Source organism: Bacillus rossius, chromosome 3, assembly GCF_032445375.1.
Source record: "Bacillus rossius redtenbacheri isolate Brsri chromosome 3, Brsri_v3, whole genome shotgun sequence".
NCBI classification, from domain to species: Eukaryota; Metazoa; Arthropoda; class Insecta; order Phasmatodea; family Bacillidae; genus Bacillus; species Bacillus rossius.
In genome coordinates, this window is record NC_086332.1 from 27,707,860 (window position 1) to 27,727,181 (window position 19,322).

The following is a 19,322-nucleotide window of genomic DNA, read 5'->3' on the forward strand; positions in this document are numbered from 1 at the left end:
CAGCAACAAGTTCGCGCGCTTAGTTTTACTTGAAGGCAATAGCTTCACCCGCACATTACAGGACCTGAAAAAACCATTTTATTTCTCTGTTTAAAACTGAAATATTAAATTCCACCTACAAGGTCCTAAACGCAAGATATGGCGCTTTATATTTAATTTAAATACAAAGTATTTGTTAATAATATTATTAAAATTATTTAAGGTCAAAAAAGGTACATATTTAAAAAGCTGGCATTATATTATAACGACTCCAGGACTCATACCATGTATTAGCCGAACATCAGCCATATACCATATGAAAGCTGTCACCTTACTTAACAAAATATACTGTTCAGATATTTTGTCTGGGCCGACACTTTTAATGCCGACGGACAGCAACAAGATCGCGCGCCCAGTTTTACTTGCAGGCAATAGCTTCACCCGCCCATTACAGGCCTTGAAAAACCCATTTACTTCTCCGTTAAAATGTGAAATATGAAAATTCAACAACGAGGTCCTAAACACAAGATATAAGGCTTTTTATTTAACCTAAAAAAATTGTATTTTTAATAACATTTTTTAAAATTATTTAAGGTCAAACAAAGTACATATTTAAAAAACTGGCATTATATTATAACGACTCCAGGACTCATACCATGTATTGGCCGAACATCAGCCATATACCAAATGAAAGCTGTCACCTTACTTAACAAAATATACTGTTCAGAAGTTTTGTCTGGGCCGACACTTTTAATGCCGACGGACAGCAACAAGATCGCGCGCCCAGTTTTACTTGCAGGCAATAGCTTCACCAGCCCATTACAGGACCTGAAAAAACCATTTTATTTCTCTGTTTAAAACTGAAACATAAAAATCCACCCACAACGTCTTAAACGCAAGATATGGCGCTTTGTATTTAATTTAATAACTTAGTATTTGTTAATAGTATTATTAAAATTATTTAAGGTCAAAAAAGGTACATATTTCAAAAACTTGAATTATATTAAAACGACTCCAGTACTCATACCAAGTATTGGCCGAACATCAGCCATATACCAAATGAAAGCTGTCACCTTACTTAACAAAATATACTGTTCTGAATTTTTGTCTGGGCCGACACTTATAATGCCGACGGACAGAAACAAGATCGCGCGCCCAGTTTTCCTTGTAGGCAATAGCTTCACCCGCCCAAAACAGGCGCTGAAAAAACCATTTTATTTCTTCGTTTAAAACTTAAATATAAAAATGTAACAACAAAGTCCTGAACGCAAGATATGTTGCTTTGTATTTAACTAAAAAAAATAGTATTTATTAATAGTATTCTTTAAATTATTTAAGGTCAAAGAAGGTACATATTTCAAAAACTTGCATTATATTTTAACGACTCCAGGACTCATACCAATTATTGGCCGAACATCAGCCATGTACCAAATGAAAGCTGTCTTCTTACTTAACAATATATACTGTTCATAATTTTTTTCTGGGACGACACTTTTAATGCCGGTGGACAGCAACAAGATCGCGCGCCCAGTATTCCTTGCAGTCAATAGCTTCTCTCGCCCTTTACAATCATTGAAAGAAATAATTTATTATGGCGTTCTCCTAAGTAAATTAAAATAAAATCAAAATCATTTTATTTAATGTAGGTGTTAAGCTTCATATTACAATGAACAAGTTCGTATTTTTATAAGATTGGCTTACTTTCTGTCTACTGATTTTTTTCTAATGTTATCGTACTAGTACCTAGTTTGTTATTGTTGTGTTTAGATTGTAACGTTGCACGCTGTCCTAATTATTTTTATATAATTTTTCTACTGATTTATTTTATTATAATTTGACTGTTTGATTTTAACCGATTTATTGCTCATATTCAAGGTTGGCTGAAAGTTTTAAGTTCGGAAATTTATATGTATCTTTATATTTTAGAGTATAATCAGCTATTGGTGATTTTAGTTCTAAGTTATATCAATAACTGTTTTGTTTTTCTTTTCTTATGAAGAATATCATTTTTGTTTATATATATATATATACATACCTACACAATTAATGATTTTGTAAAGTAATGTTAAATTTATTTTTTTAATAATTTTTGTATATGAATGAATTTTATTTTGTTTTGGAGGGGGAAGGATTATAATGTTATTGTAATGTTTTAGACCTGTGTTAATAGTTAATGAAAAATGCATTCAGATGTGTAAATGCTATTGCAATAGTTCTGATCACATGAAACACCTAAATTAACACGTTCATCTCGGTTGAGATTTCATTTAACAACCCTTCGAGTTACGCACTTATCTAAAGTTTTAGGAGCCCAAATTGCATTCCTTGTTCTAGACCGCGATAATATATTTTCTACTGCTATTCGGTTCGTCGGCCTTACCTTCGGCTAACTCCGTGAAGATTCGGCAGTTGAAACCTGTTGCATTTCTGTGCTACTCTTCCCGGTATTTCAGTTCCCCCTTGGCTGCGGGCAGTGGCACACGCACTGTTGTTGAGCTTGCTTCTGAGTGAAGGTATTTGATTCCAAGTTGTAATATAAGTTATTTTAATAACGCTCGTTTTTTTTTCAGCATATTTTTATTTCCGCTTTTACGCCTTCGAGAATTTTTTTCTTTCATGTTTGTTGAAAAACTGCATTCTGAGTTAATACTTAAGTTGTTATTGATGACTCTGTGATATTTTTGTCGTTTTGTATATTTGCGATCGCTTAATGTTAGCGTACTGTAGATAAAAACATTTAGGATGTCCGGGAATAAAAATAATTTTGTAGACTTGCCTCTACTTGACCTGCCAAATGAAAATTACTGTAGTATCTTGCTCGGCGATCGACTATTGTCTGACCACATAAATGATTTTGCGTCGGTTTTTAACAAAATAGTTAGGCATGTGATGTTACCAGTTGACAGCATCTTTGCATTGGAACCCGCAGCAATTCTACCGATACGAGATGGTCACATTCAGATTTTATTTAATTCTGAAAGAATAAATTCGGGTCATTATATTACCGTATATTTTGATGGAAAGAGTATTCACGTCTACGACAGCTTGAATGAAAACTCTTTAACAAATTCAGCGACTTCTTGCTTGAACCGTTTGTACCCTGCTAACACTCCAATCGTATTTCATAAAGTTCAGGAGCAACACAATACGATAGACTGTGGGGTTTATGCTGTTGCATTTGCTACATCTTTGGCATACGGTGTTCAACCCGAAACGGAGACTTACATGCATAAAGGTAATGTGATGAGGCAACACCTTGCTAAGATTCTCAGCACTCGGCAACTGTCACTCTTTCCTACAGCGCCGCGCTTACAGCTTATTGCTGCAAAATCTTTTGCCGAAGTAACTAAGATGCCACAACGTATTCTCAAGGGTATTGCGTACGGAAATAAAATGACTGTAATTAGCCAGCCCCACCATCGACATGACATACCCGCACATAGTCTGTCCGACCATTCGTATTACAAAAAAAGTCAGTCTTGCAAGGATTCGTCAGCCAGCGCTACCAAAAATCACTTTCAACCGCCGCAAAGACAAGAGAAACGTAGAGTTAATAACCCTATAACTATAAGTACTGAAAACAGAGAGTTTAGTTTAAAACTTCGAAATTATTTCTCTCCCCTATCTAGCGAAAAAGTTGATGTCAGTTCTAGTTCGAATGACATGGACATCATTAATGAATGTGTAACTCAGAACCGTAAGAAGCCGGGGAAAAAAAATAGATTAGCAGTAAGAGACAGTGAAATATTGCCCTTGATAGAAAAATATGGAGTTATTTCTTCGAATGTGCATGATTTCACGCGACCAATTTTAGCAGATTTACATATTAAATGTACGTGTAATAATATAAGATACGTGGCCAAATTATGCAACAACATTCTTGCGCGTAGAAAGTCTCATAATTCTGCGGATTTGCTTATAAACCAAATGGGATCTGATCTCCCAGCGTCAGATGATTCAACATTGCCACGCCACCATACTGATGGGTACATACAGCGTTTTCCGAGTAACAGTTGTAATTCACCGCATGTTTGTTCATTTTCTTTGGAATCTGATTATACAACCATTTCACAAAAAACACTGCGAGGAAAAATACGAAAATTGTTAAAGTCCAATTTAAATTTGTCTTGCGTTGTTGTTTTGCCCGTGATTCGACCGTTCGGAACATCGTGTTTCCATGTGTACGGATACTGCGCACGCACACAGCTATCGGCTTCACGTAAATCATTCAAAGTTGAAGTAAATATCATTGACAGCAATATTATTTTTAAAACTACCATTGCAGGGATTTGCCAGTGTGACGTTGTAGGGACTAAACACATTAGTAAATACAGCACACACGAAGGTAACTTGTTGTTACAAGGAGAGAACATCATTGACGGGGGAAATAAAGGTGAGCTAAATAAAGAATTCCTTCGAGACGAGATTCGAGACGGTATGTTACATAAGTTGAAAAAAACCTGCGTTCTTCGTTTTAAAAGTTTTAAAAAAAATGGGGACTCCAGCTGGTTAGGCTACGCTGTGTGCAAATATTCCACCAAGCAGCGTGTATGCAAAACTTTCAAGTTCGATGTCAGCATGCCTGATGGGAACATTGAAGTAGACATACATAGTATGGGTTGTGTTACAGAAAACCACACCGGAGATTACGTTGCGTTCACACAATTGCGAGGAATAAAGAGGAAACAAGTTAAAGAAATTTTGCGGCATGCGACTCCTAAACAACTAATGATGGAGCAGATCCGTTCCGCGTCTAGCGCTGGACTTACAGGCAGAAATATGCAAGATATTAAGACTCTAAGTGTTCTGAAACAAGCTCGGTACGAAATGTTAACAGAGAACGATTTTCACCACGATGATGAAATGGATATGCTCTTGCTTTTCCGTTCACAGCCAACAGTTGCCGAACGATACATTCGGTTGTTCCGCGTTCCGTTTACAGTTTATCTAATGAGTACTGCACAGTTGGACGTTTTGAAGCAACATATTTCTGAAGTAAATCTGGTAGTTTTACATTTCGATTCAACGGGGGCTGTTGTGCGAAGTACTCCGTCGGGAGAAACGATATTTTACTACGCTGGCGTAGTAAACATCAAATCTACTATCCTTCCTATTTTTGAAATGTTGACTTGCCAACATGATTTCAACAACATTGCAGCGTTTCTATTATACGTGAAAATTGAAATAAACAAGTACCTGCGGAGGTGGCCTATCTTTGGGTGTGTTGTCGTAGATTGGAGTTGGGCATTAATTAAGGGATTCCTGTCAGCTTGGAACGAAATGGATCTACCTAGTTACCTTACTTTCACGTTTCAATATTTACACGGAAAAGTAGCTAAAATCGAAGTAAAACCGGTCACATTTATACATTCCTGCTGTAGTCACTTCATGAAAATGGTCTCTCGAGCTTTCCACAGAATGTCGAAAAAGAAAAAGCTAAAACATTTCGTAATGAAAGCCATGGCCACCCTTGTCATGGTGTCTGATCTAAGTAACATGTTGCGTATATTCCGTCTTTTAATGTTGGTACTTAAATCCCAATATGTAACCGCTGAAGTCCTTTCGGCTATTAGAAACATATTTGCTAATGCATCATACTCAGTTGATGTCGATACAGGCGAAGAGATTGGTGATTTCAACGATGTGGATGTAGATACACTTACAGGAACGGTTTACTTTGACAGTCCGTTTTACAAAATATTTAGTAACGAATGTGACAAGATAGAGAAAACTCTTGAATCGGAATGTAATAATCACTTTGAGAACACAAGTAACGAATTCTGTTGCCCTGAATTTGCTGACTATATTACAAAACATTACATGCCATTCGTTCCTTTATGGTCTGCTCTGATCCCAAACGCGCAACATATAAGTACATTGCGTTTCAGTAATGCGGTGGTTGAAAACTGGATGGGAGAGCTTAAATCAGATGTTCTTGAACATACTTTGCGGAATAAACCTGGTCGTTTCATAGCGAAGGTCAGAGAGCGTATCATGGCGAAATGTAAAACTCACCAGTACAGCATACCTAAAGTGTCTCTGAAACGTACACGTGTCAATAAAAAGGTTCCGGAAATGCTAGATGAAGCCGACGATCCCGATGTCGAGGAACATTGGTCAAAGCGTTGTAAGAATCCCACTACGTATTTTGATAGAGCGTTCAACAATATAGCTGTAAGAGAAACTCAGAATTTAACTTTAGATAAACTAAATATCAGTTCCGAAAATACATTTCCAGAAATACATAGATCGGATATAATCCTAAAGAGTGGAGGTGATTCTGAAGTTCTCGCGAACCTTCCATCTACTACCACAAATCATTCTTTCGTTTCCGGTATGAAATATGTGACAGCACCAGTTAATGAACCTACTTCTGAAATTACCAATGAATTAGAGCTACCTTCTTCAACAAATACAGTATATAGAAATACATGTACTACAAATGGTGAATACGAAATAGTTTCAGATATAAAAAATGTTTTGGCATCAGATGAGCATAACGACATTACGGCACTTGACCAAGCTAAGGGAACCTATACACAACCTTGCGAAGAAATTGTGAATTTTCACAACGAAACTGTTAATTCGTCCGGCAGTTCAATAACTTACTCAGGTGACACGCGGCCATTATCATGCTATATCTACCGTGTCGCTTCGAATATACAGGATAACGGGCTGATAGCAATACCAGAATATTACGTAGCAGAAATAGGAAGGGATTATTTAGTAGCATACTTTACAAACGACACCATCGGTAAACCGATTGTCCAGAAATTGTGGAGCAGATCGTACAGAACACTCTTTGAAAGAAGATGGTTAACAAACTACGTCATAGAAATATCATTACTTGCCATTTTGAAACTTTCAGGTCGTAAAGATGTTCTCCTTTTAGATTGTGATGTTACTAGAATAATGTTTGGAAAAGACTTAAGCTTCCCAAAAAGTAAAATCTTACAGAAAACTAATTTATGTTCAATTAATGTTATTTTAATGCCATACAACGTTGATGGAAATCACTGGATTCTAATAGTTGCCCATGTGAACACAAAATCATTGCAGGTTTATGATTCGCTGCATAGGAAAATAGACAATAGGAAAGTGCTTAGTTCATTTCTGTCATTCATTAGGTCAAATGACAATAACGGCTTGTTTGACACAACCAAGTGGCGGATAGGAGAGGAACTTGACCACCCAGCTCAGAAAGATAGTAGTAGCTGTGGAGTGTTTGTTATTTATTACGCGGAAAATATTATCACCGAAAAAGCATTCAGTAAACCACTTGATGTACCAAGTTATAGGAAATATTTACAGGTTTTAATCATCCAACAATCTCAGGAAGTCTTAAATGTATGTTTATTTTGTGGAGAAGGTGAGACTGGTTCTAGCTGGATCCAGTGTGACGTGTGTGAGCGTTGGGTACATATTGAAACTTGCATTGCAGTAAATACTAATACCGTAGACGTTAACTCACAGTACATGTGTGAACTGTGTATGAAATATTTGTTCAAGAAATCTGATCTTCCCGTAACTGAAGCAAAATGTTTACCCTTCATTGATTAAATTTTTTTCCACTATTTGGAGAAGTTTGACATTGGTTCAACAATATTATACTCAATAAAGAATGTATTATATTAAATAATTAACTATGGTTACTTTTTAAATTCATTTACCATGATATAAAAAGCACGAAAAAAAAATCAATACATAAATTTAAATTATGCACTTTCGCTGTTTCGTGTAGTAAGCCCCTATTCAAGTGGCAATGCGGGTATCAAATGTATACTATTAGATTAATTGGTAAAACGGGACACTAATAAAGAATAAGAACATAATTTAAATGATGGCATTTACCTATTTAGTGTAGTAAGCCCCTATACGAATGGCAATGCGTGTATCAAGTGTACTATAATATTTGTTGGTCCACCGGGACCCTAATAAAGAATCAGAACATAATTTAAATGATGCAATATCTCTGTTTGGTGTAGTAATCCCCTATACGAATGGCAATGCGTATATCCAGTGTACTAAAATATTTATTGGTCAATTGGGACCCTAATAAATAATAAGAACATACTTTAAATGATGGCATTTACCTGTTTAGTGTAGTAAGCTCCTATACGAATGGCAATGCGTGTATCAAGTGTACTATAATATTTGTTGGTCCACCGGGACCCTAATAAAGAATCAGAACATAATTTAAATGATGCAATATCTCTGTTTGGTGTAGTAATCCCCTATACGAATGGCAATGCGTATATCCAGTGTACTAAAATATTTATTGGTCCATCGGGACCCTAATAAATGATAAGAACATACTTTAAATGATGGCATTTACCTGTTTAGTGTAGTAAGCCCCTATACGAATGGCAATGCGTGTATCAAGTGTACTATAATATTTGTTGGTCCACCGGGACCCTAATAAAGAATCAGAACATAATTTAAATGATGCAATTTCTCTGTTTGGTGTAGTAATCCCCTATACGAATGGCAATGTGTGTATCAAGTGTACTATAATATTTGTTGGTCCACCGGGACCCTAATAAATAATAAGAACATACTTTAAATGATGGCATTTACCTGTTTAGTGTAGTAAGCTCCTATACGAATGGCAATGCGTGTATCAAGTGTACTATAATATTTGTTGGTCCACCGGGACCCTAATAAAGAATCAGAACATAATTTAAAAGATGCAATTTCTCTGTTTGGTGTAGTAATCCCCTATACGAATGGCAATGCGTGTATCAAGTGTACTGTAATATTTGTTTGCCCACCGGGACCCTAATAAATAATAAGAACATACTTTAAATGATGGCATTTACCTGTTTAGTGTAGTAAGCTCCTATACGAATGGCAATGCGTGTATCAAGTGTACTGTAATATTTGTTGGTCCATCGGGACCCTAATAAATAATAAGAACATACTTTAAATGATGGCATTTACCTGTTTAGTGTAGTAAGCTCCTATACGAATGGCAATGCGTGTATCAAGTGTACTATAATATTTGTTGGTCCACCGGGACCCTAATAAAGAATCAGAACATAATTTAAATGATGCAATATCTCTGTTTGGTGTAGTAATCCCCTATACGAATGGCAATGCGTATATCCAGTGTACTAAAATATTTATTGGTCCATCGGGACCCTAATAAATGATAAGAACATACTTTAAATGATGGCATTTACCTGTTTAGTGTAGTAAGCCCCTATACGAATGGCAATGCGTGTATCAAGTGTACTATAATATTTGTTGGTCCACCGTGACCCTAATAAAGAATCAGAACATAATTTAAATGATGCAATTTCTCTGTTTGGTGTAGTTATCCCCTATACGAATGGCAATGTGTGTATCAAGTGTACTATAATATTTGTTGGTCCACCGGGGCCCTAATAAATAATAAGAACATACTTTAAATGATGGCATTTACCTGTTTAGTGTAGTAAGCTCCTATACGAATGGCAATGCGTGTATCAAGTGTACTGTAATATTTGTTGGTCCATCGGGACCCTAATAAATAATAAGAACATACTTTAAATGATGGCATTTACCTGTTTAGTGTAGTAAGCTCCTATACGAATGGCAATGCGTGTATCAAGTGTACTATAATATTTGTTGGTCCACCGGGACCCTAATAAAGAATCAGAATATAATTTAAATGATGCAATTTCTCTGTTTGGTGTAGTAATCCCCTATACGAATGGCAATGCGTATATCCAGTGAACTATAATATTTATTGGTCCATCGGGACCCTAATAAATAATGACATACTTTAAATGATGCAATTTCTCTGTTTAGTGTAGTAATCCCCTATACGAATGGCAATGCGTATATCCAGTGAACTATAATATTTATTGGTCCATCGGGACCCTAATAAATAATGACATACTTTAAATGATGCAATTTCTCTGTTTGGTGTAGTAATCCCCTATACGAATGGCAATGCGTGTATCAAGTGTACTATAATATTTGTTGGTCCACCGGGACCCTAATAAAGAATCAGAATATAATTTAAATGATGCAATTTCTCTGTTTGGTGTTGTAATCCCCTATACGAATGGCAATGCGTATATCCAGTGTACTATAATATTTGTTGGTCCACCGGGACCCTAATAATGAATAAGAACATAATAAATGTTGGTATTTATATGTTAGTGCAGTGATGCTCTTACGAATGGCAATGCGTGTATCAAGTGTACTATATTATTTTTTGGTTCATCGGGGCTCCAGTAAAAATAATAATCATAACTATCATTACTTTTTTAGTCTTCTGTGAAAGTTAATTGCAGTGATGTAAATGTGCGAGAGTTGAAGTAAGTGATATCACTTTTTTTTGTACGTGTTAACGAAATAATTTTCATAATTGGAATTGATTAGGCAAACAGCTATTTTTTTTTACAACTATTTACTTTTTGCTAAATGTTACTGCTGTTTTCCCTTAATTTTGTTTTTCATTATCGGTTAATGCTATATTTTGTTTTCATAAAGGATTTTTTCCCCTCTTATTCGTTTGGTGAGGTTTCTCCAGCATGTTAGGCGATGTGTCTGGCTATTCTAACATGCTCCTCTTTTCCACACCAAACATTTTTTTAATTTTTTTTTGAAAAGAGGCCTCCGTCATCGGTTGGGACTTTGTCGTTAGTGACGGAGCTTTAAACAAACGCCAACCGCCAGACTTTTCACTATTTGTTTATATGTACGTACTTTGTGTTTGGCTTGGTGTGTCAAGACAAATGCAAATTAATTGAATATAAGTGCCATTGTTGGCTGTTTGAATCACGTTTTGGTGACCGAATGGGTTTGCTGGATATTCTCGTATTTCCTAAACCCATTCATAATATAAATATTTTAAATGTTGTATTCCTATCCACCTTAAGGCGCAAACACGCTCAAATATTCATATTTGATACTAATTCTTAAATTACACATCAAATGTCATCTGAAACAATTTACACTATTCTTAATTCAAATTTATTAAAATTTATTTTCTATTTTTTAGTTTGGTTTTCTATATAAAGCGTGTTTTTAGTTTTTGAAACTATTATTTATATTTTTATTTAGAGAACTTTGCAACCGAGAGGCCCGAGGTACAGGACGCCTAATGCAAAGCGGGAAGTCCACATGACCTGCGATCGCAGTACATCTGGCCATGCATTGGATAACTGTACACCTGTTCTACTGTATGACGTAAGAGACAGACGCTTCCTCTGTGGTAGTATGCATTCACAGGTTTCTCTTGGAAGGCAAAATGGTCGGGTACGGAATGCAATGGATTAAAACTAAAATGGCGCAGTGCTATGCACGCACACATTAGACCACTAGCACACCGGCGAAACATACTCCGTAGTGGGAGTCGACAAGAATCCTGATGAGTGTGTAAGCAGTCTTCAGAGGATTTGTGCTTGGCAAAAAACCGTCACATAAGCTGAAAATTGGCTTATATTTCATAAATGCCTATAATTAAAATATTACCTTAGGACTGCCAATATCTGCAGATACCAAATCGGATAAATGTAACCTATTCGAAACATGACCAAAACAAAATTAATACACTAACTTCTGAACTTGGCCACCATGTTCGCGTGTAATGCCCGTCGCGCCGGCTTGCTGCAGCCAGAGCACCGCTACAGAACGGCACACACTCCAACGCGTATGTTACTCTAGTAATTCAACTAATTGCACTAGCCTATTTATAGTTATACCGCCTTAAATCTTAAGGGCTTAGGAAAACCTTTCATATAAATGTATTGAATATTTTTTCCTATGAATGATTAAAACAATTATTAACATTTTTCGGTATTTACCACATATTGTATTAATACTTGGATTTCTCACATGAATGTGTATAATAAAGTTTCTAGAATAATTCAATAGTTTTACGATAGTCTACGGTATAAACTGCGTGTATGGTAAAAATTTTACTGGCTGGTGTAAAACACCGTCATAGACTTACTGCATTATTTCAGTGTGCTGCCCAAGGTGTACGGCAGTAATTATTTGGTATGTTATAAATCATAGTCGACTCTAACACTGTTAAAAAAAAAGATTTGGATAAATTTTTCACAAGTTTGTGCCATTTTTTCTCGTTCATTCCTGGACTATGGCTATGTTCGGTATGTGCAAGAATAAGGACCTAAAAATTCACACGTAGAAAAATCTTCAAAGCTGAATTTTTGCACAACGGTTGAGTTCGATTTATGCAGTTATAGGCTGTGGTTCACAAGAAAAATTATCTGCAGCAGCGTTTGCAACATCTATGTTCATAGGCAATGTACCTAAGCAGTAAGTAATTCAAGAAAATGCCTGACCAAAAAAGCTGTACGTATTTACTCATTAAAAATGCCCTGGTGAGAATGCGTTCATAGCTGCAACATTGAAATGCTTAAAAGTTTATCAAGGTTGATACAAGTTATTGTGACACGACTATGTGTTTATGCGTCCTGCATTTTTCAACAAATGAAAATAATTTTATAATCGAAGAAGTCTGTTTATCAAACAAAATTTGCCACAGCATATATTGAGATTTATACTATCTCATTTTTGTTCGTCTTTACTTATCCGTTCTTTCTTATAGGTACTTCAGTTCATTTTCACTAAGTGCACAGGACACTTCTATTTTTACTTCGTAAGTAGATAATATTTATTTGGCTGCCCTATCAGTCATTTTTACATGCACTGAAGAAACTTCAAAGGATATTGTTTGTGTATTAAAAAAATATATACAATCTGTGTGTAACCACACACACACACACATCTAACAGGATTATTCTAAAAAATTCCAAAGTTCGTTTGACAAATCCGATGTTTGTAACGACAACTTATCCCAGTTTAGCTTGTAATCATACGATAAAAATTTCGCTCGAATAAAAATACATAGTTATTTGCACGAGCCTGGGGAACAAAGAAGTCGCATATTGGCAAGAATGTGTGGGTGACCAGTTCATTATTTAGATGCTACAACAGTTTTATGTTTTATGGTTAGAATTATATTAGTAAGTTTTGAAATAAATGAAGAAAGTGCGCTATATATACATATGTATGTGTGTAGGTAGAAAAATATATGACAAGCGCTCCCAAAATTGAACATCCACACAAACCTAATGAAATTATTTCTACCAAAAAATGATAGGAAATAATATTGGAAAAATTAACTGAAAGTAAAAATAATTAAGATAAATAATATAAATTACTATCAACTTGTGAGGGATATTAGAATTTTGTATGAGTTTCGTTTACACTTGACATTCCATTTATTCGTACCTACTTCGGGTTTGGTTGGTCAGATCATTGAAGACACTCCGTCTTTTATTTGTTGGTAGGCCCTCGTGCGTAAAACATCAGGTCAGAAAACTACTAGTTTTCTATCGCTGGGAAAATATTTTCTCGAAATATAAATATCAAATATATATCTATTCAGGATATATGGTTGAAATTTATATGTCTCATGTTATAATTTCAAAAAGAAACGAGGTAGGCTATATTGCATGTTGCGCGGGAGACCAATGACTATACCTAGTACACGTTAACCAATGTTATATATAGGCCTTACTTAATAAGTTGGAACACTAGATAACTGCTTCATTGACGCACTGCAAGCAGATGCGAAAACAATTACGATTTTTTTATCACACGAATTATCACACCAGAACAGATTGTTTCCTAGTTGTAACACGTACCCACACTAGATAGATAGGTCTTTATTTTCTATTTGGCATCACAACCTTGATGTAGTTCTTGTATATTAAAGATCGACCAAAACATAAGCGGTAGTATTAGTCATATATTTGTATTAAAAATGTATTCATTCAGTTTGGTATTTATTTCATATGAATACGTTACTCTCTAAAACATTTTCTTCTGAGTCGTTTAATTTATTCTTCTAAACAAAACATGCATCTTTAAAAATTTAAACTGGAAGAGTATTTTTCTCTTACCATATCATTCCTCATCTACAATGTAGAGAAGTGTGTTCAAGATTTATAGTATATAACTGTAACATAAATAGTGATATTGTATTCACAATCCATACAAACTTTTTAAAAAATGGTATACCAATTTTAAATCCTGCTTGGGGTACCTATTACAAGTACAGTTGACTTGGCGTCATTTAAACATATTTGCATTATAAATACGTATATATTGTTTTTAGGTGTTTCTGTTGATCAGCTCAAACGAATTGGTAAAACTACGATTTATAAGTCTAAATCAAAAATCTTTCACTAGGGCAAGTCCTACTTCCATGAACATAAATCAAGTGTACTCAATCAGATAAACTATATGTGTTCGCAGTGATCTCTTAATAAACCAAACACTCACATTGTTAAATATTTGGTCATCAATCTCGAGTGTGACGAATGCTGCGCGGTATTGCTGCGGTCCACATATCGTCGCGGTACGGTGGACTTGACAATGCATGGGCCACTTTAGTGATCAGAATACTTGATTCTTTGAAAAAATACAGCTAAATCAATAAAAAAAAATATTTATATGATTTCGAAATCGATTCCTTTGTTTTAAGGAAATCAAATTTTTATTTCTGGAACTGAAACAAAACAACTCATTTGAAAATTTTATCAATTTATAATTCATTTTAATAATGAAACTTTTGGATTTCCATAACACTGTTGTGTACAAAATCATTTCACTAATATTTTGGATTTCTTTAACTAGAGTTTATACAGTAGTAACTGCGTTAGTAAGAAGCATCTTAATGGACGATGTAGGATGCTGTCGTCTAGGTTTTAACTATACTTTTTCTTTGTAACTCATAAAATATATGGTGGTAGAACTTTAATATGTTGTTTAGTATAGCCGACTCTAACTGTGTGCAAGAATTCAATTATAGACTAATTTTTTAACATGTTATTTTCTTTGTTTCCAGGACACGTGCATCGCTGTCTAGGTTTCCTCTACACCCCCCCTATAACCTTGTGTAAATTGTCTATGAATATTATTTCTTGTTTGTTTTGCAAAACGTTATCTATTTAGGTGTATGCTTTGGATTTTGGTGAAGGAGGAGTTCCTGATTAAAAATAAGGGAATATGATCCTGCATGATGAATGTGCAAAATAAAATGATATGTAAGAGTGATGAGGACAAATTGCTGTATTGTACTGAATAATTGTAGTCTACAGCACTACAGTGGGAGCTGTATAAATATTTGAAAGTGCAACATGGTTCATGATGTGAATTTTATTTCAACATAAATATTCCCGAGGGTAAAACTTATTATAGTGCGCCCATTAATCAAAAAATAGTGAGTGGTTGGGTTTTATAGTTTGCGAATATTTATATTATTTCTAGGGAAGCCAGAAAGATTGTGTTGTTCAGCTAAGTAAATAATTATCATAGCTGTGCATATGATTCATGCCACGAAGACAGTTTACTACACTTATTTTGTTTAATAGAACAGAAGGCTGAATGTTATCAATATTCATTTATAAAAGCAATATCCTGTAGCGTACAAAACAAACCAGTGGTAACTCTGAGATAACAAGGATCTTTTGTTAGAGCTAGTTGGGATATTTTTTTTTGAAAAGAACTATTGATAATTTGGTGCAAAAACACAAAAAAAAAGTCAGAATTGTGTTACTCTGAACTTATCTCTAGTACTTTCTCCTTGATTGGTTGGTTGCTTTACGAAATGTAGTTAGCTATAATAATGTAAAGAATAATACTAATACTGATACTACTATGTGCAGTGTATAGTTCATTAACTCTCCGGATTTTTAATTACTCTGTCGAGTATAGACTCTTTGATTAAATTTAAATATGTCTCTGGGCGCCACCCTTATGTAATGTGGTACATAAGAGAAAAAAAATTAGAATAATTTCACACTCCAAATCTAGGGTTAACATGAGATTGGCAACATGTAAATTAAGGTCATTAAGGAAAAACAAACATATACACTGTAAAATAACAAGAAGATAACATAAGATTAAAACAATTAATCTTTAATCAAATAAGATATATATGCTTATTGGTTGGACCAGTGGTATACCATCATGTTTTCTTAAGTAGCTGGAGGTATGTTGCACACATGATGAAACACAACAAAAGTTCATACCGTTCAAATTAATTAAGTCTGTTGCTCTCAATCTACAATCGTAATTTAGTGTGAAATAAAAATAATAATGTTTATTTATTATGTTCGTAATTCAAGTTAATTTTAACGTACCGCGGCTGAATTCAATGCGTAAATTGCGGTAGAGCATCGTGAGAACTCCGTCTCATTTCACCTCTGGGTGTAAAACTAATTAAAGTGAAGATCAGGATACGTAATTGGCTTTAACTGTTGTTTATTTCAATAAGTCTTTAATGTGTTCGGCGTAAAATTCAATGTTTATATGTTCGTCGACAATATCAAATTACGTGTATGTATAAAACAGTTCACTCAGGATAGCATCATGAGTCGGTATTTTACTCACGGTAATTCACTCCTAAATACACGTCATACAGAACGTGCCCTAATTAAACAATATGTAACTTATATTTAGACGACGATTTAAAACATCCTAGTAATAGGATAATCTACTTAGCTTGTAGATATTTCTCATTTTTCAGGGGATTGAAACCCGGGCTATCTATCCAACGCCGTCGTTATTCCAAGACTTTTTTCCGTTAATTAGTAATGACGCTTATCTTAAGTAACATGGCCTCTCATTGGCCGAGACACACTGATTGTTGACTTAATTATCACGTCAAAACAAAATACAGACACTTAACAATACAACTTAATATGCTAAAATGTCTTAAATTTAAAACTGGATTTTTCAACAATGAAAGTTTTGTTATACAAATTATGTATAAAAAGTTCAATTTGCCGTTTAAGTCAATTGCTCCCTAGAGGGGTCTTGCTAATTGAACTTCAAAGTCACTTGGGCTACGCCATAGAGTATGGTAGTCGTAAATACGTCCAAATACACAACAATAGAACAAAACATAAAAATGTCAACAAATAATAATAATTAAAAAAGTTATTTATAATAAAAACAAAACACTTTCTGTGTGTGGGACAGACATGTATGTAACATACACACCAAAACGTTAACATATTTTAAACCCCACAACCACAGAAATATAATCTACAGACTATAAATGGTACTGTTGCATTAACTGTAAAAGTGAAATGTGCCTATCGCATGACTTGTAAGGTTTCCTATGAATTCTAGTAACAATAGAGTTGTCATTTTCATCCTATGCAAATAATTTTAAAAAAATCTCGACATCCTACCGAGGCCTTTCTGGTGCGAACCGTGGTGGATTATAACCCCTCAGCCCCCTCCAACACCATTACGGACAACCTGTCCCACCCTCTTGACTTCCCTATTTTCTCGTCAGCCCTTCGTGTCAACAAAGCTCTGGCGCTGAGCGAAGGCGGATAAAGAAGATGCGTTGAAAAACTCGTGGTTGCCTATATTACGCGTCGCCTGAACTTCCTGAACCACTTTTGTGACTGAAATAATGCCATTCCTTCAGACGACAGATTCCCAGACGTTTAAAATACAAATGAAACGTGAATGCCTTTAAATGAGCAAATGAATATCACGTTATTTAGTAAGAGCTCGTTTATCAAAATTAGAATTGTAAATACATAAACTTACCAGTAATTACACCTGTAATTATAGTTATAATCCTATCTCTCGTGTCTGAACATTGACCTGGTGCACCAATCTCCTCAAGGGCGCGTTCAGACACTAAAAGTTTCTATTCTAACAAATGTCTTTAATATTGGTAAAGTGTGAACAAACCCTTCGTGAACAACTGCCCGACCACCTGCTCCGCCAGTATAAGTGTCTGCGAGTCTGGAACCAGCGGTCACTGGTCTAGTCTCTCGAGGTGTGAGCACCGCTCCTGCGGGCTGTCGGCCTGTTGGGTCACCGAGGGCTGGCAGTGCATGGTTGCTTGTGAGTGCTCCGAGGGCGAGGTGCTGTGCCAGCTGCTACCAGTCGCGTCCCGCGGGTTGCCCAGCACGAGGGTAGCAACCTCGCTGTGTCGGCTGTGAATATATCAGAATAGCAGACCGCGGACAAATTGACCGGCTCGGCGGGGTCTGTAATAGGGCGCTCGTCGTTCGCAGGCAGTCTAGATGTTGATCGGCACGCAGTAGAAATCAGTCTCGTCGGCGAAAGCTCTCGGGGGTATCTCGAGGTGCACAGGTGCCGCGTGCGCAACAGAATTGAAAAGCACCGGCGGAACTCGGCAGGAAAATGTGGCGGCGAACTTCAATTCGAGGGCCCTGTTGGAGCCAGCGGTAGCCCCAGGAAAGTGTGGCCTTTTAGCCGACCTGCGGGAATTCCGGGGACAAGAGGGGCCAACGTATCAAGATACTTCATTCGAGCCGCGGACCTACCTTCACCCTGGCTTGAAAAGTAGTTGGCTGCGGACTGGAACAGGTAAAGTGAAGATTGTGACTCGCCAGACTGCCTGTGATCGTCGTGCGTCCGCCGTCGCAGAGTACCTCGGCTCTCGGCCCTTCCTCTTTCCACCGCAGCTGGGCGGGCCGACGACTAAAGTCTGCCGGAAATTGCAACCCAGTACGCTCAACAATTTAATGCGGGATGCAAGGCCCAAGCTCCCAACTGCTTGGTAGTTTTCTGCCCCGCCCCACACTTCTAACCTGTACCATTTTCCCTCTTGTCCAGTGTTTACCTGCTGGCTTCAATGCATGTTAATTGAGCACCGCATGTCCGGTCAAGCGTTTTCCCTCTGTCCATGGTGGGTTTACCTGGGTCACCTTAGCTAGCTTTTGACTAGAGCAACCAAAGGGGCATCAGTCATGGCGCAAATAGCAGCCATGACTGGCCAATAAACCCCAATTAGCAACACGATTGCACGCGACCTCTCCCTGCATTGTTAAAACTCGCATGTGCAGAGTGTATAGGGCTTGCCCTGAGACACGCCTAGGTCCTATCCTAACCTGGACCCCTCCCACACAGCCTGGATTAACTGAGGTTAGGAAAAAATATCAATTGTCATTCGAGTCAGGCTGTTCAGGGGGGTTTATCGACGCTCCTGGCTGGCTTTAGACACGCGCAGAACAGGGCTGAGAGTCGCAGTGTTGCCAGTTCTGCTCGAACCTAAAACCGGACGATTTGACGGCCCGCCAGGAAATAACTTCTCTCACACTCCAGAGTTAACACATTTTTTAAGCACATTACCATGTTGTACTCATTAATGGGGGTTAATAATGTTTCGAAATAAAACAATAATACACCATGTCATGCACTTTTTTAATATACAATATTTTATTAAAGTTTCACTAACACCACCACACACGCTGACGTCAGAACTTTTCCAAGGTAACCTACTTAGGGACGTCTCTGTAGTAATAATTTATGTATAACCC

At 36.4% G+C, this 19,322-nt stretch overlaps 1 long non-coding RNA gene across 1 annotated transcript; it reads left to right on the plus strand.

Moving 5' to 3' along the window:
- The first annotated feature begins 12,081 nt into the window (after positions 1–12,081).
- Positions 12,082–15,142, plus strand: LOC134531418 (uncharacterized). The gene is made up of 2 exons (XR_010074988.1): positions 12,082–12,255; positions 14,855–15,142. It is a non-coding gene; the product is annotated as an uncharacterized LOC134531418 (long non-coding RNA).
- The last annotated feature ends 4,180 nt before the right edge of the window (positions 15,143–19,322 follow it).